The sequence below is a fragment of the Macrobrachium nipponense genome, chromosome 45, assembly GCF_015104395.2.
Source record: "Macrobrachium nipponense isolate FS-2020 chromosome 45, ASM1510439v2, whole genome shotgun sequence".
Lineage (NCBI taxonomy): Eukaryota > Metazoa > Arthropoda > Malacostraca > Decapoda > Palaemonidae > Macrobrachium > Macrobrachium nipponense.
This window is the reverse complement of record NC_061105.1, coordinates 28,838,085-28,854,282: the sequence shown is the minus strand read 5'-3', so window position 1 is coordinate 28,854,282 and position 16,198 is coordinate 28,838,085. Positions and strand designations below refer to the sequence as shown.

The window sequence follows — 16,198 nt, the reverse complement described above, 5'->3', positions numbered from 1 at the left end:
CATTATCTATTATTTCCATTATATGCATAATTTTTTTATATAGGAACTTTTTTGTTTTTAGAAAAATTTGAGAGCTATGCCACCACACAGGTGGGTATATTCAGGTTTTTTGGAAGGTTATCCTCAAACTCATCACAAATGATCCAGTTAAGAGTGATTTAATCTATAAACAATTACATTACACCAGTTAGATGACCTTTGTCAGCATGATTTTTGTATGTGATTTTATGTAGAAATTTTTGATGACAAAAAATGAACTGTGCATATAGCAGCATTATTGAAAGTCCAGTTATGTAAGGGGAAACTCAGCTGTGCTGAATACCCATGTAAAATGCTGATAGTAGTGGTGAAGTATGTAAATGTAAATATTTCACATACCAGTAAATGTCTGAAGTTCTCTGGTTTCTCTTGCACAGCCAAATTTGTGTTGCTCCTTAATTTTATTGAAACACCTGAGAAAGGACAGATGCACTTTAGTTACATAACTGAGAAAAGGAGCAGGAGCTTCAAGAAGGATAACATTTTCAGTTGGGAAGCCGTAATAATTTTTAAAAGTGGCGTGAAAGTAAATTTACTATAAATTCAATTTATCTTGAAGGTATGCAAAGGTTTAGGTACTATTAGACACATCACGGCTCTTTTGGGACAGTTTTAAGTTCTGTTTTTGTAGTTTTTTTTTTTAAATGGTCATTTAAAAGGAAAAGTGGTTTGTTTTTTAAGGTTATGGTGTTAAGCCTTTCCATTCCATCAAACTGGAGGTTATTCATGTTTTTTTTTATTATTGTCATTTGTTCATTACATGCAAGTAAAAATAGATGGTCATGGATGCAATTTTTCTTATAATGACAAATAATATAGATAGGTGTTAATTGCAGTACCTTTGGAATATCTATTTTTGATAAAATTATGTAAGTCTTATGGGATTGACATACAACTTTAGTTGGAATTTCAAGTTTTTCATAGGGGTAAATTTTTGCATAGGTTGGTAATAAATGAACTCTCTTTATCTTTCAAACACTTTGCCATAAATAGAGACTTTAGTTCATTCCATTTTCTAGTCATACAGAAAACTAACTTTCTAGCACACATCATCTTAACAAGTTTGGGTTAATCAGTAGTGATTGAAATTAAACATTTTGAGTTCTTAGGTTACTTAGTGCAATACATTCAGGAGTTTCCTTTGGACTTTGCAGAAATAACATCAATCCCTACACAAGTTGATGGTATGCTATGTATTTATTTATTTATTGTGAAAAGGTTTGAACAATGGTGCAAGACATCATTTGCATGGTTATATAACTGAAGAGTATATATTGGGACAAAAAATATTATGAAAACTTTAAGTGCTGATGTTCATTCATACAGTAAGTTTGCTGATTAGTAGTGCAAAAGATAAATTCACTTACATTTTAAAGTTTTATTCATATGACTTGATGTGTTGGTTTTCATTGGCATTATATGTTGTTTTGGATCCTTCAGCTACATTCTTTGCTTTGTGAACATTAAATGGAATGGGATGCAGATGGTGCAGGCAGTCAATTTTGAATATGGTAAGATTAAACCCCGAATTTCAGTATGGATTTTTTCAATGGGGCTTTTATGTTGAAGTATTTTTATTGTGTATTTATTCAGGTCAAATTTTTCATGATCACCTGACAAGTCCATCACTAAATAGCAGTGCAATGCAAAGCAAAAAAATTTTATATGATTATCCTGTTTTCAATCAACAGAATATTATAGTTTTATATGGTAGTGTGTCATAGTTTAACCCACTGCTGTTCATTTCAGACCATTAATTTTGGTCATATTTCTATAACTTAACTGGATTTATTTATTTTACAAACCAGAGAACTTAATCTCGTGCTACATATCCTAACCCAAGAAAAAAATCAAGCTGACATCATCCAAAAGTCATAATTTACTAAACACTAATCTGTTTACACTACTAATAAAAGCAGACAAAGTTATAATTGGATTCCTCTCCTGTTATATAAGCAATATTTCGCATTAATTCCAGCAACAGTATTGTTTTTGTACATAAAGTAAGACTATTCCTTTCTTATGTAATATACAAGGAGAAATTTTAAAAATTCAAACATCAAAGTATACCAGGGTTTCCTGCTTACTATTTCTGGGTGAATTATAATGACAGAAGGAATCTCAATATTATTAAATAAAATTTTTCTTTTTTCTAAGGCTTCTAGCTTGCTGGTTTTGTTAAACTAATTTTTTTATTACTAGTAGCTAAATATAGTACAGGCAGTTCCTGGTTATCGGTGGGGGTTCTTTTCCGACAGCATGACGATAAGTGAATATCGCCAATAACCATAAATCAACAATTTTCGGCATCTTTAATAAGTATGTATCAACACCAATAATTGGAAATCGGTGCAAATTGATGCCGAAGACAAGCGCCATAAAAACCAGATTGCCGATAACCGGCGACTGCCTGTATTTCCAATAATGAATGGTTATACCTAGTTGTACATTTTGCAGGAAGCCAGCTTGAAAACGTGGAAATGTTATAAATTGATACCAGCATCCTATATTCTGTCATTTTGCTATAAAAATCATGGTGAAAGCTATTACAGAGAATGAAGACCTCAGTAGTCTACAATATTCATTTCTAAACGAATTTATGAAGTGCACTCCCCTAACGTACATACTATTGGCATTCAGTGTTTACTATATGTGCTCATTTGAGCAAAGCATAAAAGCAATTTGTAACTTCATTGAAGAAAGGGTATCCTCCTTCAAGCATTTTTTTCCCTTCAGGCTTTTATTTGTGTGTATTTGGTGGTCTAGTGAAGTTATATAATTGCTGGCATGATAAATGAGCCTATTATAAAACAGTATTGAACAATCTTGAAAAATGAGCTTCAGTAATTTGGTAAATTCACAGTATCAGTCATCGTTGAGAAATTTTTTTAAGTTTTATGGAAAACTTGTAATGATTTTGCCTTCTATCATGTTGATCCAAGTACAAATTATGTTGCAGGAATATACTTTTAAAAAGGTGGCAATAGCATAAGGCATTGGCAGTATAAGTACTTAACACTTGCGCTCAAATGTTAAAAATCCAGTTATCTTGCTAAACTTGAAGTTACTTATTTATACTATTGTTACCAGCTGTAACCAACCATATGTGGTTAAAATGTATAAACATTGTATGGTACTTTAAGCTTAATTGTGCACTAGTGATGGATGGATTTATAATACATTAATGGTTATAGATTAAACCATTTGTTTGTGAAAATCTTTCTACTGTACTCGAGTACCTTCCTAATTAACTTGAATGAAAGTTTCTGCTTGGCAATCAGCATTATTTCAACCATGCAAGGTGGAAGATAATTGTATATTGCATTAGTGATGATATATATTCAGCTTATATTTTGGGTAATATATTTGTTTGAATTATTATGGTAAGTGGCATCTGTAACTATAGATACAAGTCGAATAATTTTTCTCAAAATTCATAAGCTATATGAATTTGCTGCACTTTTCCCTTATCTTTGAATCACATTTAAGACTAAAAAAGTGAAACTATTTTTGGCACAATTATTTTTGTTCAGATCACAGCATTCATGGTATTACCTTAAGAATATATATATAATATATATATACACATACAGTGAAGAAAGTCCCCTTATGTAAAATATTGTATACAATATCTAATCAAACCACCTATGCTGCTTATGTATGTATTGTATATTAATATTTACATTGAAGAATGTACAGTAATTTTTCTCATTGCAAAAAATGTAACTGTAATCAGATTACAGTGAAAGCCTTACGTAAAAATAAATTGATCTTTAACAATAGAATAAGAAACCAGTGAATTTGTATGGAACTTAATTTATAATTTTCTTGCGTTTAGATTGCCACAAGAACTGTATAACCAAAGACTTTGTGATTTTAATAATTTACAATAGGATGAAACAATAAAAAATAAAGGTTGAATAACTTTAACCACACATTCCACATCATCCTTCACAGTTACCTATGTGCTATATATAAATAAATCTATGAAGTATGCTTCATTTTTTTACATACCCATGATACTGCAGTTAACATGCATTTCAAAGTGCCAGTTCCAATCTCTGCACGTAATGATGTAAGTAACACCTAAACTTGTGAAACTTCTGTGCTTATGAGCCACATTATTATGATTATTTTTTGCTGTGCCACCATTTTCGATGTGATACATTTTGAGATATATCTCTTGTTTGATTGTAAAGTATAGGTTATTGTAGGTTAGGAACTACAGTATGATTAATTGCTGGTTACTGTAAGATATCTAGAAAATGCTTAGGTGCAAACTGTAATACATATCGGGTCTTTGTTACTTAACAGAACTGGCTACTTATCGGAAAGCTCCCACTCATTTTGGGATCACCTTGACCTTGTGAGGGAGCTCTCGAACCTCAGGAATTTCTTCCCAGGTTCGAACCCAAGAGTCCCATATGACATGTATTTTTGGGTAAATATCTGTGGATTTTTCTACTTTTGTCAGATTCAAGATTTTCAGTATGTAATAAATAAGAAAACATAACTTGGATTGAAGTTAAATTCGAAGCTAAATAGTGGGAACTGTGGTAGATCCATCATCCACTCATCAATGTTCAGACCTGGTTTTCCAGGTGGAACTATGCTGTGGAGCTGGACCACAGATTCTAGGGGGGCATGGTTCTAGGAATAGAACTCTCTGCATTCTGTCCGGTTTGCCCATGACATGGTTAGGATGTGGATAATTGTACAGTCCGGTCCTGAATTATGCGTGTTCGAATTGTGCGATTTTCCTTTTATGCGGTCGCTAGTTCTCAAAAACAGATTTTCTGTATCTGTAAAGCCATTCAAAGTCTGCGAGTCACGCGCAGCAAAACGTATCGAATCTGTTGTCTTTTCAAGTATTTTAGGTGGGGGGGGGGGGGTGGGGGGGGGGGGGGGGGTGTTTTGCTTGGTATCTGAGAGAAGGGTGGGGTGAATGCTTGAAGGAAAAAAAACTATTATTCCTCCAAGGGGGAATGCGAGCGCCTCGGTGGCATGGTTGGTATGGTGTTGGCGTGCTACCTCGGTGGCCACGAGTTCGATTCTCGACCATTCCATTGAGGCGCGAGAGATGTGTATTTCTGGCGGTGGAAGTTCACTCTTGACGTGGTTTGGAAGTCACGTAAAGCCGTTAGTCCCGTTGCTGAATAACCACTGGTTCCATGCAACGTAAAAACACCATACAAACAAACAAACCAAAGGGGAATACGAGAGAAAGATTTCCTGCTCAGCCATAGCTAAGACAGAAGGCCCTGCCTCACGCATCTGTGATGTCATAGTATAGTGTTTATGAATGATCAGTATCATCACCATCGTCATACTTATTATTCAGATCTGCGAAATGTATTCTGAACGATTGGTATCATCATCATCGCCATAGGTATTATTCAGATCTGCAAAGTGTATTCAGAAGGCTTCTGCTCAGCCATTATCTAAGACGGAAGGCTCCGACTCATGCATTTGTGACATCATAGCGCAGTGTTTATGAATGTTTAGTATCATCATCATCATCACCATACGTATTATTCAGATCTGCAGTGTATTCTGATCATGCACATTATGTATGCATCTGCCTAGAAGCCGAAGAGGAGAACCTATTTTCTCGAAACTAAAAAGCTTGCCCTTAAGTTAAAGACAAAGGAAGGAGCAACTTCCATTTTGGCAGCAGTCAACAACTTGAAATCTGTCATTGACTTTTTTCAAGAAACTCATTTCATGTTGAATTTTGAATTTTTATAATTTCTTTTTAGGAAATTGTAATTTCATATCAAATTTTGAATTTTCAAAAGTTCTATTTTATCGTAGAATAAATTTATATGAAAAAGATTATATAGTGAACATACCGGACAAAGAAACTGAGATAGCCGCTCGTAACCAAGTTTGTTAGGCCTAACGGGAGTGAAGACATGCATGTTTTGGCGGTCCCCAAAACCTCAAATAGTTTACAAAGCCTTCACGGAGAATGAGATAAAGGAGTTTGAAGGTTTTTTTGGCAGAGGATAGGTGGAGGAAATTCCATCCAAAAGGTTTTTTAAAGGAAATGACTATCATACAGTACACTTGCACCCAATGATGGCATTGTTTACGTGTGGGAGTTTTCACCATCCTGTGTGTAATTTTAAACTGCTTCAAGTTATTAAAACCTTTTTAATTTTTTATTTATCCATAAGAACAATTTCATATTGGAAAAAAATTACAGTATAGTACATAGAAAGTATTGAAAATGGGTAGTATAAAAAAGTTTGACTGGGTAAGTTCCCATTTGCTTTGGCCCTAATGGAATTATTCCCATAAGGTATGTGTTTCAAAATGTGCAAATTTCCAATTCTGTGAAGCCGTAGATCAACCAAAGTCTCGCATAACTGGGGACCGTACTGTATTTTCGTAATACTCTTAGTCCTACCAAGCAGGTATTGCTTACTCCTGGGCCATACTAATCATGTTGTGCCACCCCCCTTTTTAGGTAGGGTAGGGATGCGGACATTTGAGAGTCATTTCTCACTTGTGCCATTGGCGGAAGATTTAACTTCACGAAAAGTCAATGATATCTTTTCAAAATGTATTATTTTTTTCTTTCTCTAATTTTTTATGGTAAATATGACTAAAGTTTTTAGTACCCCTGGGCCCCTTGATGGACAAAATTCAGCACAGTTAACCCTTAAACGCCGACTGGACGTATTTTACGTCGACATTTTTTGTCTCTCGGGTGCCGACTGGACGTATTTTACGTCGACATACAATAGTTTTTTTAAAAATTCGCTGAAAAATACTTTTAGGCCTACCAGCCGAAAACTCTTGAATCACGCGCCTTGAGGGATGCTGGGAGTTCACGGATCAAAGTGTTGCTTTGTTTACAATCATTACGCAGGCGCGCAAGCGCGAATTTCTTTCTTGCCGCACTAAAAAGTATCTGTGACACATCTCGGAAATTATTTCATCACTTTGACATAATTTTTTTACTATTTTAAATTAGTCGTTACATAGACTATTATATATGAAAATGTGCGCATTTTTATGTAGAATACAACAAAAAAATACTCATAATTGTAGCTTTTATCAGTTTTGAGATATTTTCATATAAATAACGATGTGCCAAAATTTAAACCTTCGGTCAACTTTGACTCTACCGAAATGGTCGAAAAACGCAATTGTGAGCTAAAACTCTTATATTTTAGTAATATTCAATCATTTAACTTAATTTTGCAACTAATTGGAAGTCTCTAGCACAATATTTCGATTTATGGTGAATTTATGAAAAAACTTTTTCCTTACGTCCGCGCGGTAACTCTTCCGAAAATAATCATACCTGCGATTGTGGTAATGTTTGCACCATTTTAAATTAGCCGTTACATAAAGTTTTATATATGGAAATGTGCGCAATTTCATGCACAATACAACTAAAAACAACCCATGGTTGTAGCTTTTATCAATTTTGAAATATTTTCATATAAAAAATGTTAAGTGACAAATTTTCAACCTTCGGTCAATTTTGACTCTACCGAAATGGTCGAAAAACGCAATTGTAAGCTAAAATGCTTATATTCTAGTAATATTCAAGCATTTACCTTCATTTTGCAACAAATTGGAAGTTTCTAGCAAAATATTTCGATTTATGGTGAATTTATGAAAAAAATAACATTTTCTTTACGTCCGCGCGGTAACTCTTCCGAAAAAATCATACGTGCGATTGTGGTAATGTTTGCACCATTTTAAATTAGCCGTTACATAACGTTTTATATATGAAAATGTGTGCAATTTCATGTATAATACAACAAAAAATAGTTGAAGGTTGTAGCTTTTCTCATTTTCGAAATATTTGCATATAAATCACGATAAATAGAAAAAAAACCACGTTCGGTCAAATTTGACTACCGAAATGGTCGAAAAACGCAATTGTAAGATAAAACTCTTACAGTCTAGTAATATTCAGTCATTTATCTTCATCGTGAAACAAATTCGAAGTCTCTAGCACAATATTTAAATTTATTGTGAATTTAAAAAAAAAACTTTCCTTCCCTCCGCGCGCGGATTCTCCGCCACAAATCTCCGAAATGCGTAAGTCCCATTCTCGGAATATTTGCTCCGTTTCATATTAGGCATTTCATAGAGTTTTATATATGAAAATGTGCGCAATTTCATGTAGAATAAAACGAAAAATATTATTTGAAAAGTTTTGAGCTTTTATTATTTCCGAAATAAATTGCATATTAAATTAAAAAATATATATAAAAAAATTCTACATTCGGTCAACTTTAACTCGTCAGATATGGTCAAAAACTGCATTTGTAAGCTAATATTCTTACAGTATAGTAATATTCAATCATTTGTCTTCATTTTGAAAGAAAATTGAAGTCTCTAGACAATATTTTGATTTATGGTGAATTTTGAAAAAAATATGTGTTTACGTCTGCGCGTTACGAATTCATGCATTATTTTGTGATAATATTTTCTCTGTGTTGCTTTTATCGTTTTACAATTTGTTATATACCAAAATGATTGCAATTTAGTGTATATTACAACGAAAAAAAAGGTAACTTGTTACCTTCAACCGTTTTGCGCACAGCGCGATTTGAATACAATTATATATGAAATTTCGTTTTTGCGCTATCATATATCGCATTATTTATATATGATAATGATAATTTTTTTCATTTCTGATGGTTGCATACTAAACTTCAGGCAATGATAAAAAAAGGAGCCAAAAATGAACTGTTAATCTTCAAAACTAAGCGCGCTATGATTTTTTGAAAAAAATATTTTTTCCGCTCCCGCGCTCACTCTGAAACGTCTCCGGCACACGGGAGACTTTTTTTTTACCGCTTCGGCGTTTAAGGGTTAATGACCACTGGAAGTTTATCCCTGAATCTCCCTCAGTCAGTTCAAGATGATAATGCAGCGAAGGAACATTCAGTTCCAAATAAATTATATGATCCTAAACACCTGGCAGGGCCCATAGAAATTCTACAAAAAAGTAAAAACCAATCAGAAGATTCAAACATAAAAACAATGGGACCATATGTTACAGAGAAAGGAAACAAATCTGATACACAGATAACCCACATCAGGCAAGATCCAAAAAGAAATAGAAATTATCATCTTTATCCAACACTGGTGCATTTTGATCATCTTTTTGGACCAGATAACTGGTCGAGATTTCTAGTACCAAAAGCAGAAAATAAAATAACGGCTATACTAGAAAACAAATTATTGAATATATGTCCAACACAAGAAATGGAATGCCAATATATTAAAGGAAATGATTGGTTACTTCAGCTAATCACGAAAAAACAGTCCTCCACCTTTTTAAATATAAAAGCCCCCTCATTATGGGATCACCTTGATGTGGTGAGGGGGCTCTCGAACCTCAGGAATCTCTTCCCAGGTTTGAACCTAAGAGTCTCATATGACATATTTTTTAGTTAACTTCTGTGGACTTTTCCATTTTTGCCAAAATTTTTGAAAGCAAATAAATGAGAAAACATATGCCTTAACGTGGAGTTAAATCCGAAGCTAAATAATGAGAACTGTGGTAGATCCATTATCTACCCGACAATGTTCGGACCTGTTTTTCAGGCGGAACTATTCAGTGGAGCTGGACCACGGATTCCAGGGGAGGCCTGGTTCTAGGAATAGAACTCTTGGCATTCTATCCAGTTTGCCCATAATGTGATTAGGATGGGGATAATTGTATTATCGTAACACTCCTAGCCCTAGCAAGCGGGTTCTGCTTACACTTGGGCCATACTAATCATGTTATGCCATCCCCTTTTGGGGTAGGGTAGGGTAGGCATGTGGACATTAGGGAGTCCTTTCTCACTTGTGCCATTGGCTAAAGATTTAACTTCGCGAAGGGCCAATGATATCTTTTCAAGATTTTTTTTTTTTTTCTAATCTCATCTCAAATTTATGAATACTGAAATGATTTGAGTACCCCTGGGCCCCATGATGGAAAAACTCCAGCACAGTTGACTATTGGTACGTCACTCCTGAATTTCCTTGGTACTGCCTCAAGTAGTGAAAGTACCCTATCATAATAGACAAGCAACATACATAAAACCAGGACCAAAAAGAAACACAAATTACTGACTTAATCCCACATTGGTACATTTTGATGATTTCTTTGGACCAGATAATTGGTCAAGATTTCTAGTAGTCAAAGCTGACGACAAAATCTCAGCAGCAATACTAGAAAACAAATTACTTAACAAATATCCAACACAAGACACATCAAGGACAATGAATGGCTTATCCAAGTAACCAATAAAAAGCAGTCCACTGCTTTTTTAAGTATATCAGAAATAAATAATATAAAAGTAACAATTACAAGCCACGAAACATTGAATTATGTACAGGGTACAGTCATCCTACCCAATAGCGAGCAGAGCTTCCTTCAAAACAGCTACTGCTAGACTCCTTAAAATTGAGATTTAACAATATTCACAATTTAGAAATATACACGATTTCAAGTATGAAAGACAAAAATAAAAATATCAACATTGCCAAAATAAAATTTATAGGCCAAGACCTACCATTGAAAATAAAAATTCTTGGGTAAAATGGAGAAGCTAGAACTTTCGTTCCAAAACCATTACAATGTACACAGTGCTCAAGGTATGGACACATACAAAAAATGCCATAATAAGGCAATATGTGCAGTCTGCGCATCAGATAACCATACCACTATACAGGCGGGCCTCGGTTATTGGCAGGGGTTCCGTTCCTGGCCGCCGACGGTAAGCGATTTTAAAGCCTACGGCCGCTGCACACCTTCTTTCGAAACTACACCAGCCAAAGGCGCTGTAATCCCACAATGGCGCAATAAGTAAAATTATATTTATGCAGTATAGTATGTACTATAGAATTTGCTGTGCAGTACATTTTAGCATTATAAATACTACTGTAAAGTTAAAAAAAAGCCTAGCTTTAATCCTTTGGGTGTCTAGAGTATGTAAAGATATAAGATTCATACAGTGTACAGGTAGCTGTAGTGTTTAAGTAACGATAATTTGTCTTACAATAGTCCGAAATTATGAGAGACCAAATTACAATAGCCTAACTTTATCCCATCTTCTAGTTACATAAGTTCAATAACAGCAAAAGAGAATGATGAAAGTATGGTTTTAACGTTATACTCGTTGCGTGAATGTGTGACAGCCATGAACAACCGAACTAGAAACTTTTTTTTTTTTTCTAAGTACAACCGAATTGGATAACATCCGTTTGGCTTGTATTTCAATCATTGTACTACAGTACACTATTACCGTAGTTGTTATAAATGGCGCTATGTAGAATAGAACTGAGATATCTTAATGTAATAACTTTATTCACTATGGATCAAAGATCAATATAGATCAAAGATCAATCAGGAAATATACTGTTAAATTTAAACCTAGTTATAACTGAAGCTGAGAAAACTGTTCAAGCTGCTAATGACTATTATCGTACATACATTTACAACAAGGATAAATCCAGTAAACGTATGCCATCAAACACAACCGTAGATAAAATTGAGATAAAATCATTTTAATCGAAGCTGCTGTGCTTGAAAGAACACATTTTACTGTTGGTTTCAAGCCGATATAAGATAAATAACGTAAAGTTCGTATTACGATGATGTAAAGGAGAATTGCGAACGTAATCACATAATTTTTTTAGGCAATAAACATGCCACCAACGTAATCTGTTTAGAAAATATAAAAGTAGTTCACATTCACAACGAGACACATTCAATTCATATTTCCATCTAAAAACACGTATAAGGAAAAGTAACCTTGTCTCATATAAGGGATATAAGGGATACTAATAAACCCACTAACACATCCGGAATCAACATAGAAAAAACTATAATGAAACACAACCTGTGTTGTCTCAATGAAAGTGAACTTCCAACATATTTTTCAAATACACACCTAACATTTTCCTCAATTGACATTTCATTATGTTCAAATAAAATTTGAATGGAATAGCCTAGACGGTTCAAACACAAGTGACCATTTCCCAATCATTCTGAACTACTTAAGTAATATAAAAATATTGCCACCTACAAGATTTATCCAAAAAGCTAACTGGGATAAATATTTCCTATACACTCGAAACATACCACCATTCCCACATAATGAAGATCACAATATGTACTACATGTGAATCCTTCTCAAACTTCATAATAAATGCTGCAGATAAAAGTATTCCAAAAACCAAATCACATTCCACAAAATCCCCTGTCCCATGGTGGAATCCAACCTTAACAACCTAAAGTAAAATAAAACATATAAGGCAGTCCCCGGGTTATGACAGGGGTTCTGTTCTTGAGACGCGTCGTAAGCCAGAACGTCGTAAAAAATCCTAAGAAAACCTTACTTTTAATGCTTTGGGGGCATTGAAATCTATGTAAACTGCATTCTTATTGCATTTTTCATCAAAAAAATTTCAAATATTGATTATTTTGCATTTTTGGTGTCATATTTCATCTGCCAGATGAGCGATGTAGGTGTCGTAACCCTGGAAATAATGTCTGATGAATATAATTGAGAAGCGCCTTAACCTCGGAACATCGTAACCCGGGGACTGGCTGTATTGGGTCGCAATCTTAACAGACTCAAAACTCGCCTTAAATCACTCAACAAAGTGCCCTATAATATAAACATATTAAACAAAATAGTTATAACAAACATAACAATTAACCACGTTAAACCACTATATAACAAATATACAGCCAAATTTAGAAAAACAGTAATAGCTGAAAAAATTGCATCATGGAAAGAATATGTATCAAACATATCTTCAAACACATCCACAAGGGATATCTGGCAAAAGATAAGGAAAATCAAAGGAAAACATATAAGACCTCCAAGAAGAGCAATACATTTAAATGGAAAAATATACCATGATACTTATGAAATATCAAATATAATTGGAAAGCATTTTGAAAGCATCAGTGCTTACTCCAGCCTACATATACATTTTCAAAATATCAGAAAACAAAAAGAAAATATAATACTCAATTTTGAAACTCTTGAAGACCTGGAATATAATTATATTTTCAACATGGATGAACTAGATAATGGCATCAAATCATGTCATACTTCCTCACCAGGATATGATAAAATATCATTTGAAATGATAGAAAAATTAGCTCCTATAGCTAAATCATATTTATTAAAATTTTATAATAGTATCTGGCTAAAATGTGTCTTTCCTGATAAATGGAAACATGCCATAATAATTCCAATAAATACACCAGGAAAGGATGCAAGTAAACCATCCAATTATAGACCGATATCCCTAACAAGTTGCCTATGCAGAATCGTAGAAAAAATGGGTAATGCACGATTGACGAATGTAATAACCAAAGAATTCATTTTAACACCAACACAATCTGGTTCAATAGCTGGCAGACCAACCCTAGATCCCTTAACACATTTAGAAGATCATATCAAAAAAGGCTTTGAACAAAAAAAATTAACAGTAGCTATATTTCTTGATATAGAAAAAGCATACAATACAACATGGAAACATAACATCATGCAAAAACTCCACTCCAAGGGACTAAGAGGCCACTTACCAATATTTATTAAGAACTTTTTAACAAACAGAACTTTTCAAGTACAAATAGAAAATTCCTACTCGGTAGCCTATAGACTGGAAGAAGGAATCCCTCAAGGTAGTGTCTCGAGCTGTACATTGTTTGCTGTAGCAATCAATGACATTACTATAAATTTACCAAGTGGTGTAAAAAGCAGTTTATATGTTGATGACTTTGTCATTTACTATACGAGTAGTAATTTGAGACATGCTCAGAGAGTTCTCAGTACTGCCATTTCAAATATATGTAGTTGGACAAATTCAGTTGGATTTAAATTTTCAACTGATAAAACAAAAGCAATCATCTTCTACAAAGACAAAAATTATCAGACTAATTGGGGAGCAAAGCGAGACATTTTATTAATGATATATAAGGCAACAGTCTTATCCATAATAGATTACTGCTGTCTGATATATTCATCCGCCTCAGAATCTGCATTAAAAACTCTCGATGCAGTGCACCACGAAGGCGTGTGATTGTGCACAGGAGCATTCCGATCGTCCCCAACAAGCTCGCTTCTGGTAGAGGCAGGTGTATTGCCCTTGAAACATCACCGTAATTTGATAACATTACGAAGAGGTCTTTCAGTGCAAGCGGGATCGTCTCCTGCAGCTGACTGCTTTCAAAACTGTAATGCAGTAAGAGAACTTAATTGCACTAGATCTTTCCCAAAGAGAGCTAAATACATAATGAACTTGCATAACATAGATCCAATTTTTCAACCACCAAAAAAAGCCTACCTTTAATATCATCAGTTTTTACTGCTGAAGTCACAACCATACAGATGGCTCTTAATATGATATCTGAGGCAAAAGTGAGTGTCTATATTATTTTCAGTGACTCACGCAGCGCAATAGATGCTATAAGACAGTATAAATCAGTAAACCAAATAGTGCAGGAAGTGCAAATAAAAATTCATCAACTCCTCCAATCAGGATTATCAATAGAAATATGTTGGATCCCAGCACGTGGGAGTAAAAGGAAATGAAAATGCAGACTCAGCTGCCAAATTAGCCTGCACTATCCCTCCAACAATTGCACATGCCCCAGTGTCAGACTGGATAACATCGGTTAAACCATTGATTTACCAGGATTTGAAAAGAGAATGGGCCTCAGTGCCAACAACTAATAAACTTGAAAACATAAAAACTGAAGTGCATGCATGGAGGACATCCTCACAGGAGGAAAGATCAAAAGCGGTGATCCTAACAAGGCTCTGTATAGAACACACAAATTCTCGCATGGTCACTTAATGTCAACACCACATGCTGACCCAATAAAGTGTAATAGATGTCAAACACCCCTGGCAGTGCAGCATTTACTTATTGAGTGCCCAAAATGGACCCACCAAAGAACAATTTATCTACAGAATTCAAAAATGAAAAGTATTCTTGCTGAAAGCAAAGATTTTTCAATTAATAACATCATAAATTTTTCAAATAGGACAAGTTTCTCAAATAAAGTCTAATTTTTATTTATTTTTTTAATAAAAATTTTATTTTTTTTATTTTATATTTTTTTATTTATTTATTTATTTCACCCCTTCTCCTTCTCAGGATTAATCCCTGAGAACCAGCCCGAGAAGAGTGTACTTGAGAATCAGAGGTCTGGAAAAACTAAGCCCTATTAATAATAATAATAATAATCTACAGAATTAAAAAATTAATAATATTCTTGCTGAAAGCAAAGATTTTTCAATTAACAACATAATAAATTTTTAAATAAGCCAGGTTTCTTAAATAAAGTAAAGTAAATTTTTTATTTATTTATTTATTTAGTTTTAATTTTTTTTTTTTCCTTCTTCTCAGGATTAATCCCTGAGAACCATCCCGAGAAGAGTCGACTTGAGACTCAGAGGTCTGTAAAAACTAAGCCCTATTAACTGAATCATAAAGGAATAAGTCTGTGCACGGGAGGATTTCGATCATCCCCCATAAACTCCCTGTTACTAGCAGCAGGCATATTACCCCTAAAACATCACCGCAACTTGATAATTATGCTTAGGGGCCTTTCCCTTCATGCAGGAACATCTACCGCTTTCCGATTTATAACCAAAGATTAGAAAACCAAATATTTAACAAATTCACATAAAATAACCAAATTTTCATTCAGCAATGGGATTCCCACCACCCTGGACTTTGAAAAGAGTAAAAATATGTATGTACTGCTCTATCATACCTTCTAAAAAGACATATGGCAAACAGAAATGTACCACCAACATGCATTGGAGCACATCAGAAGAAAGGGAGATCAACTTATGATCTATACAGATGGATAAAAAAAACAATACTGGAGTAGGAGCTTCAGCATTCTCAAAAGATAAGTTAGTTAAGATAAGTCTTCCCCCAATACCATCAGTATGCACAGCTGAACTCGCAGCCATATGAATAGCACTAGACATAATATCTGAGAAGAGAGCAATTTCCACCATAATTTCCAATGACTCACGAAGTGCTATTGATCCTATAAACAAGTACAAATCTACAAATCATCTTGTACAAGAAGTCCAAATAAAAATACACCAACTTGTTCAATTGGGACTATTAACAAAAATATGTTGGATTCCAG

At 34.2% G+C, this 16,198-nt stretch overlaps 1 protein-coding gene across 9 annotated transcripts in view; it reads left to right on the top strand.

Moving 5' to 3' along the window:
* Nucleotides 1-4,035, top strand: part of LOC135214459 (aftiphilin-like) — a 169,821-nt gene extending 165,786 nt beyond the window's left edge. For all 9 annotated transcript variants that reach the window (XM_064248788.1, XM_064248784.1, XM_064248792.1 and 6 more), the window contains one exon: nt 1-4,035. This exon is cut by the window's left edge and continues 947 nt beyond it. The gene's annotated coding sequence lies outside the window, so the exon portion shown is untranslated.
* Nucleotides 4,036-16,198: the final 12,163 nt, after the last annotated feature.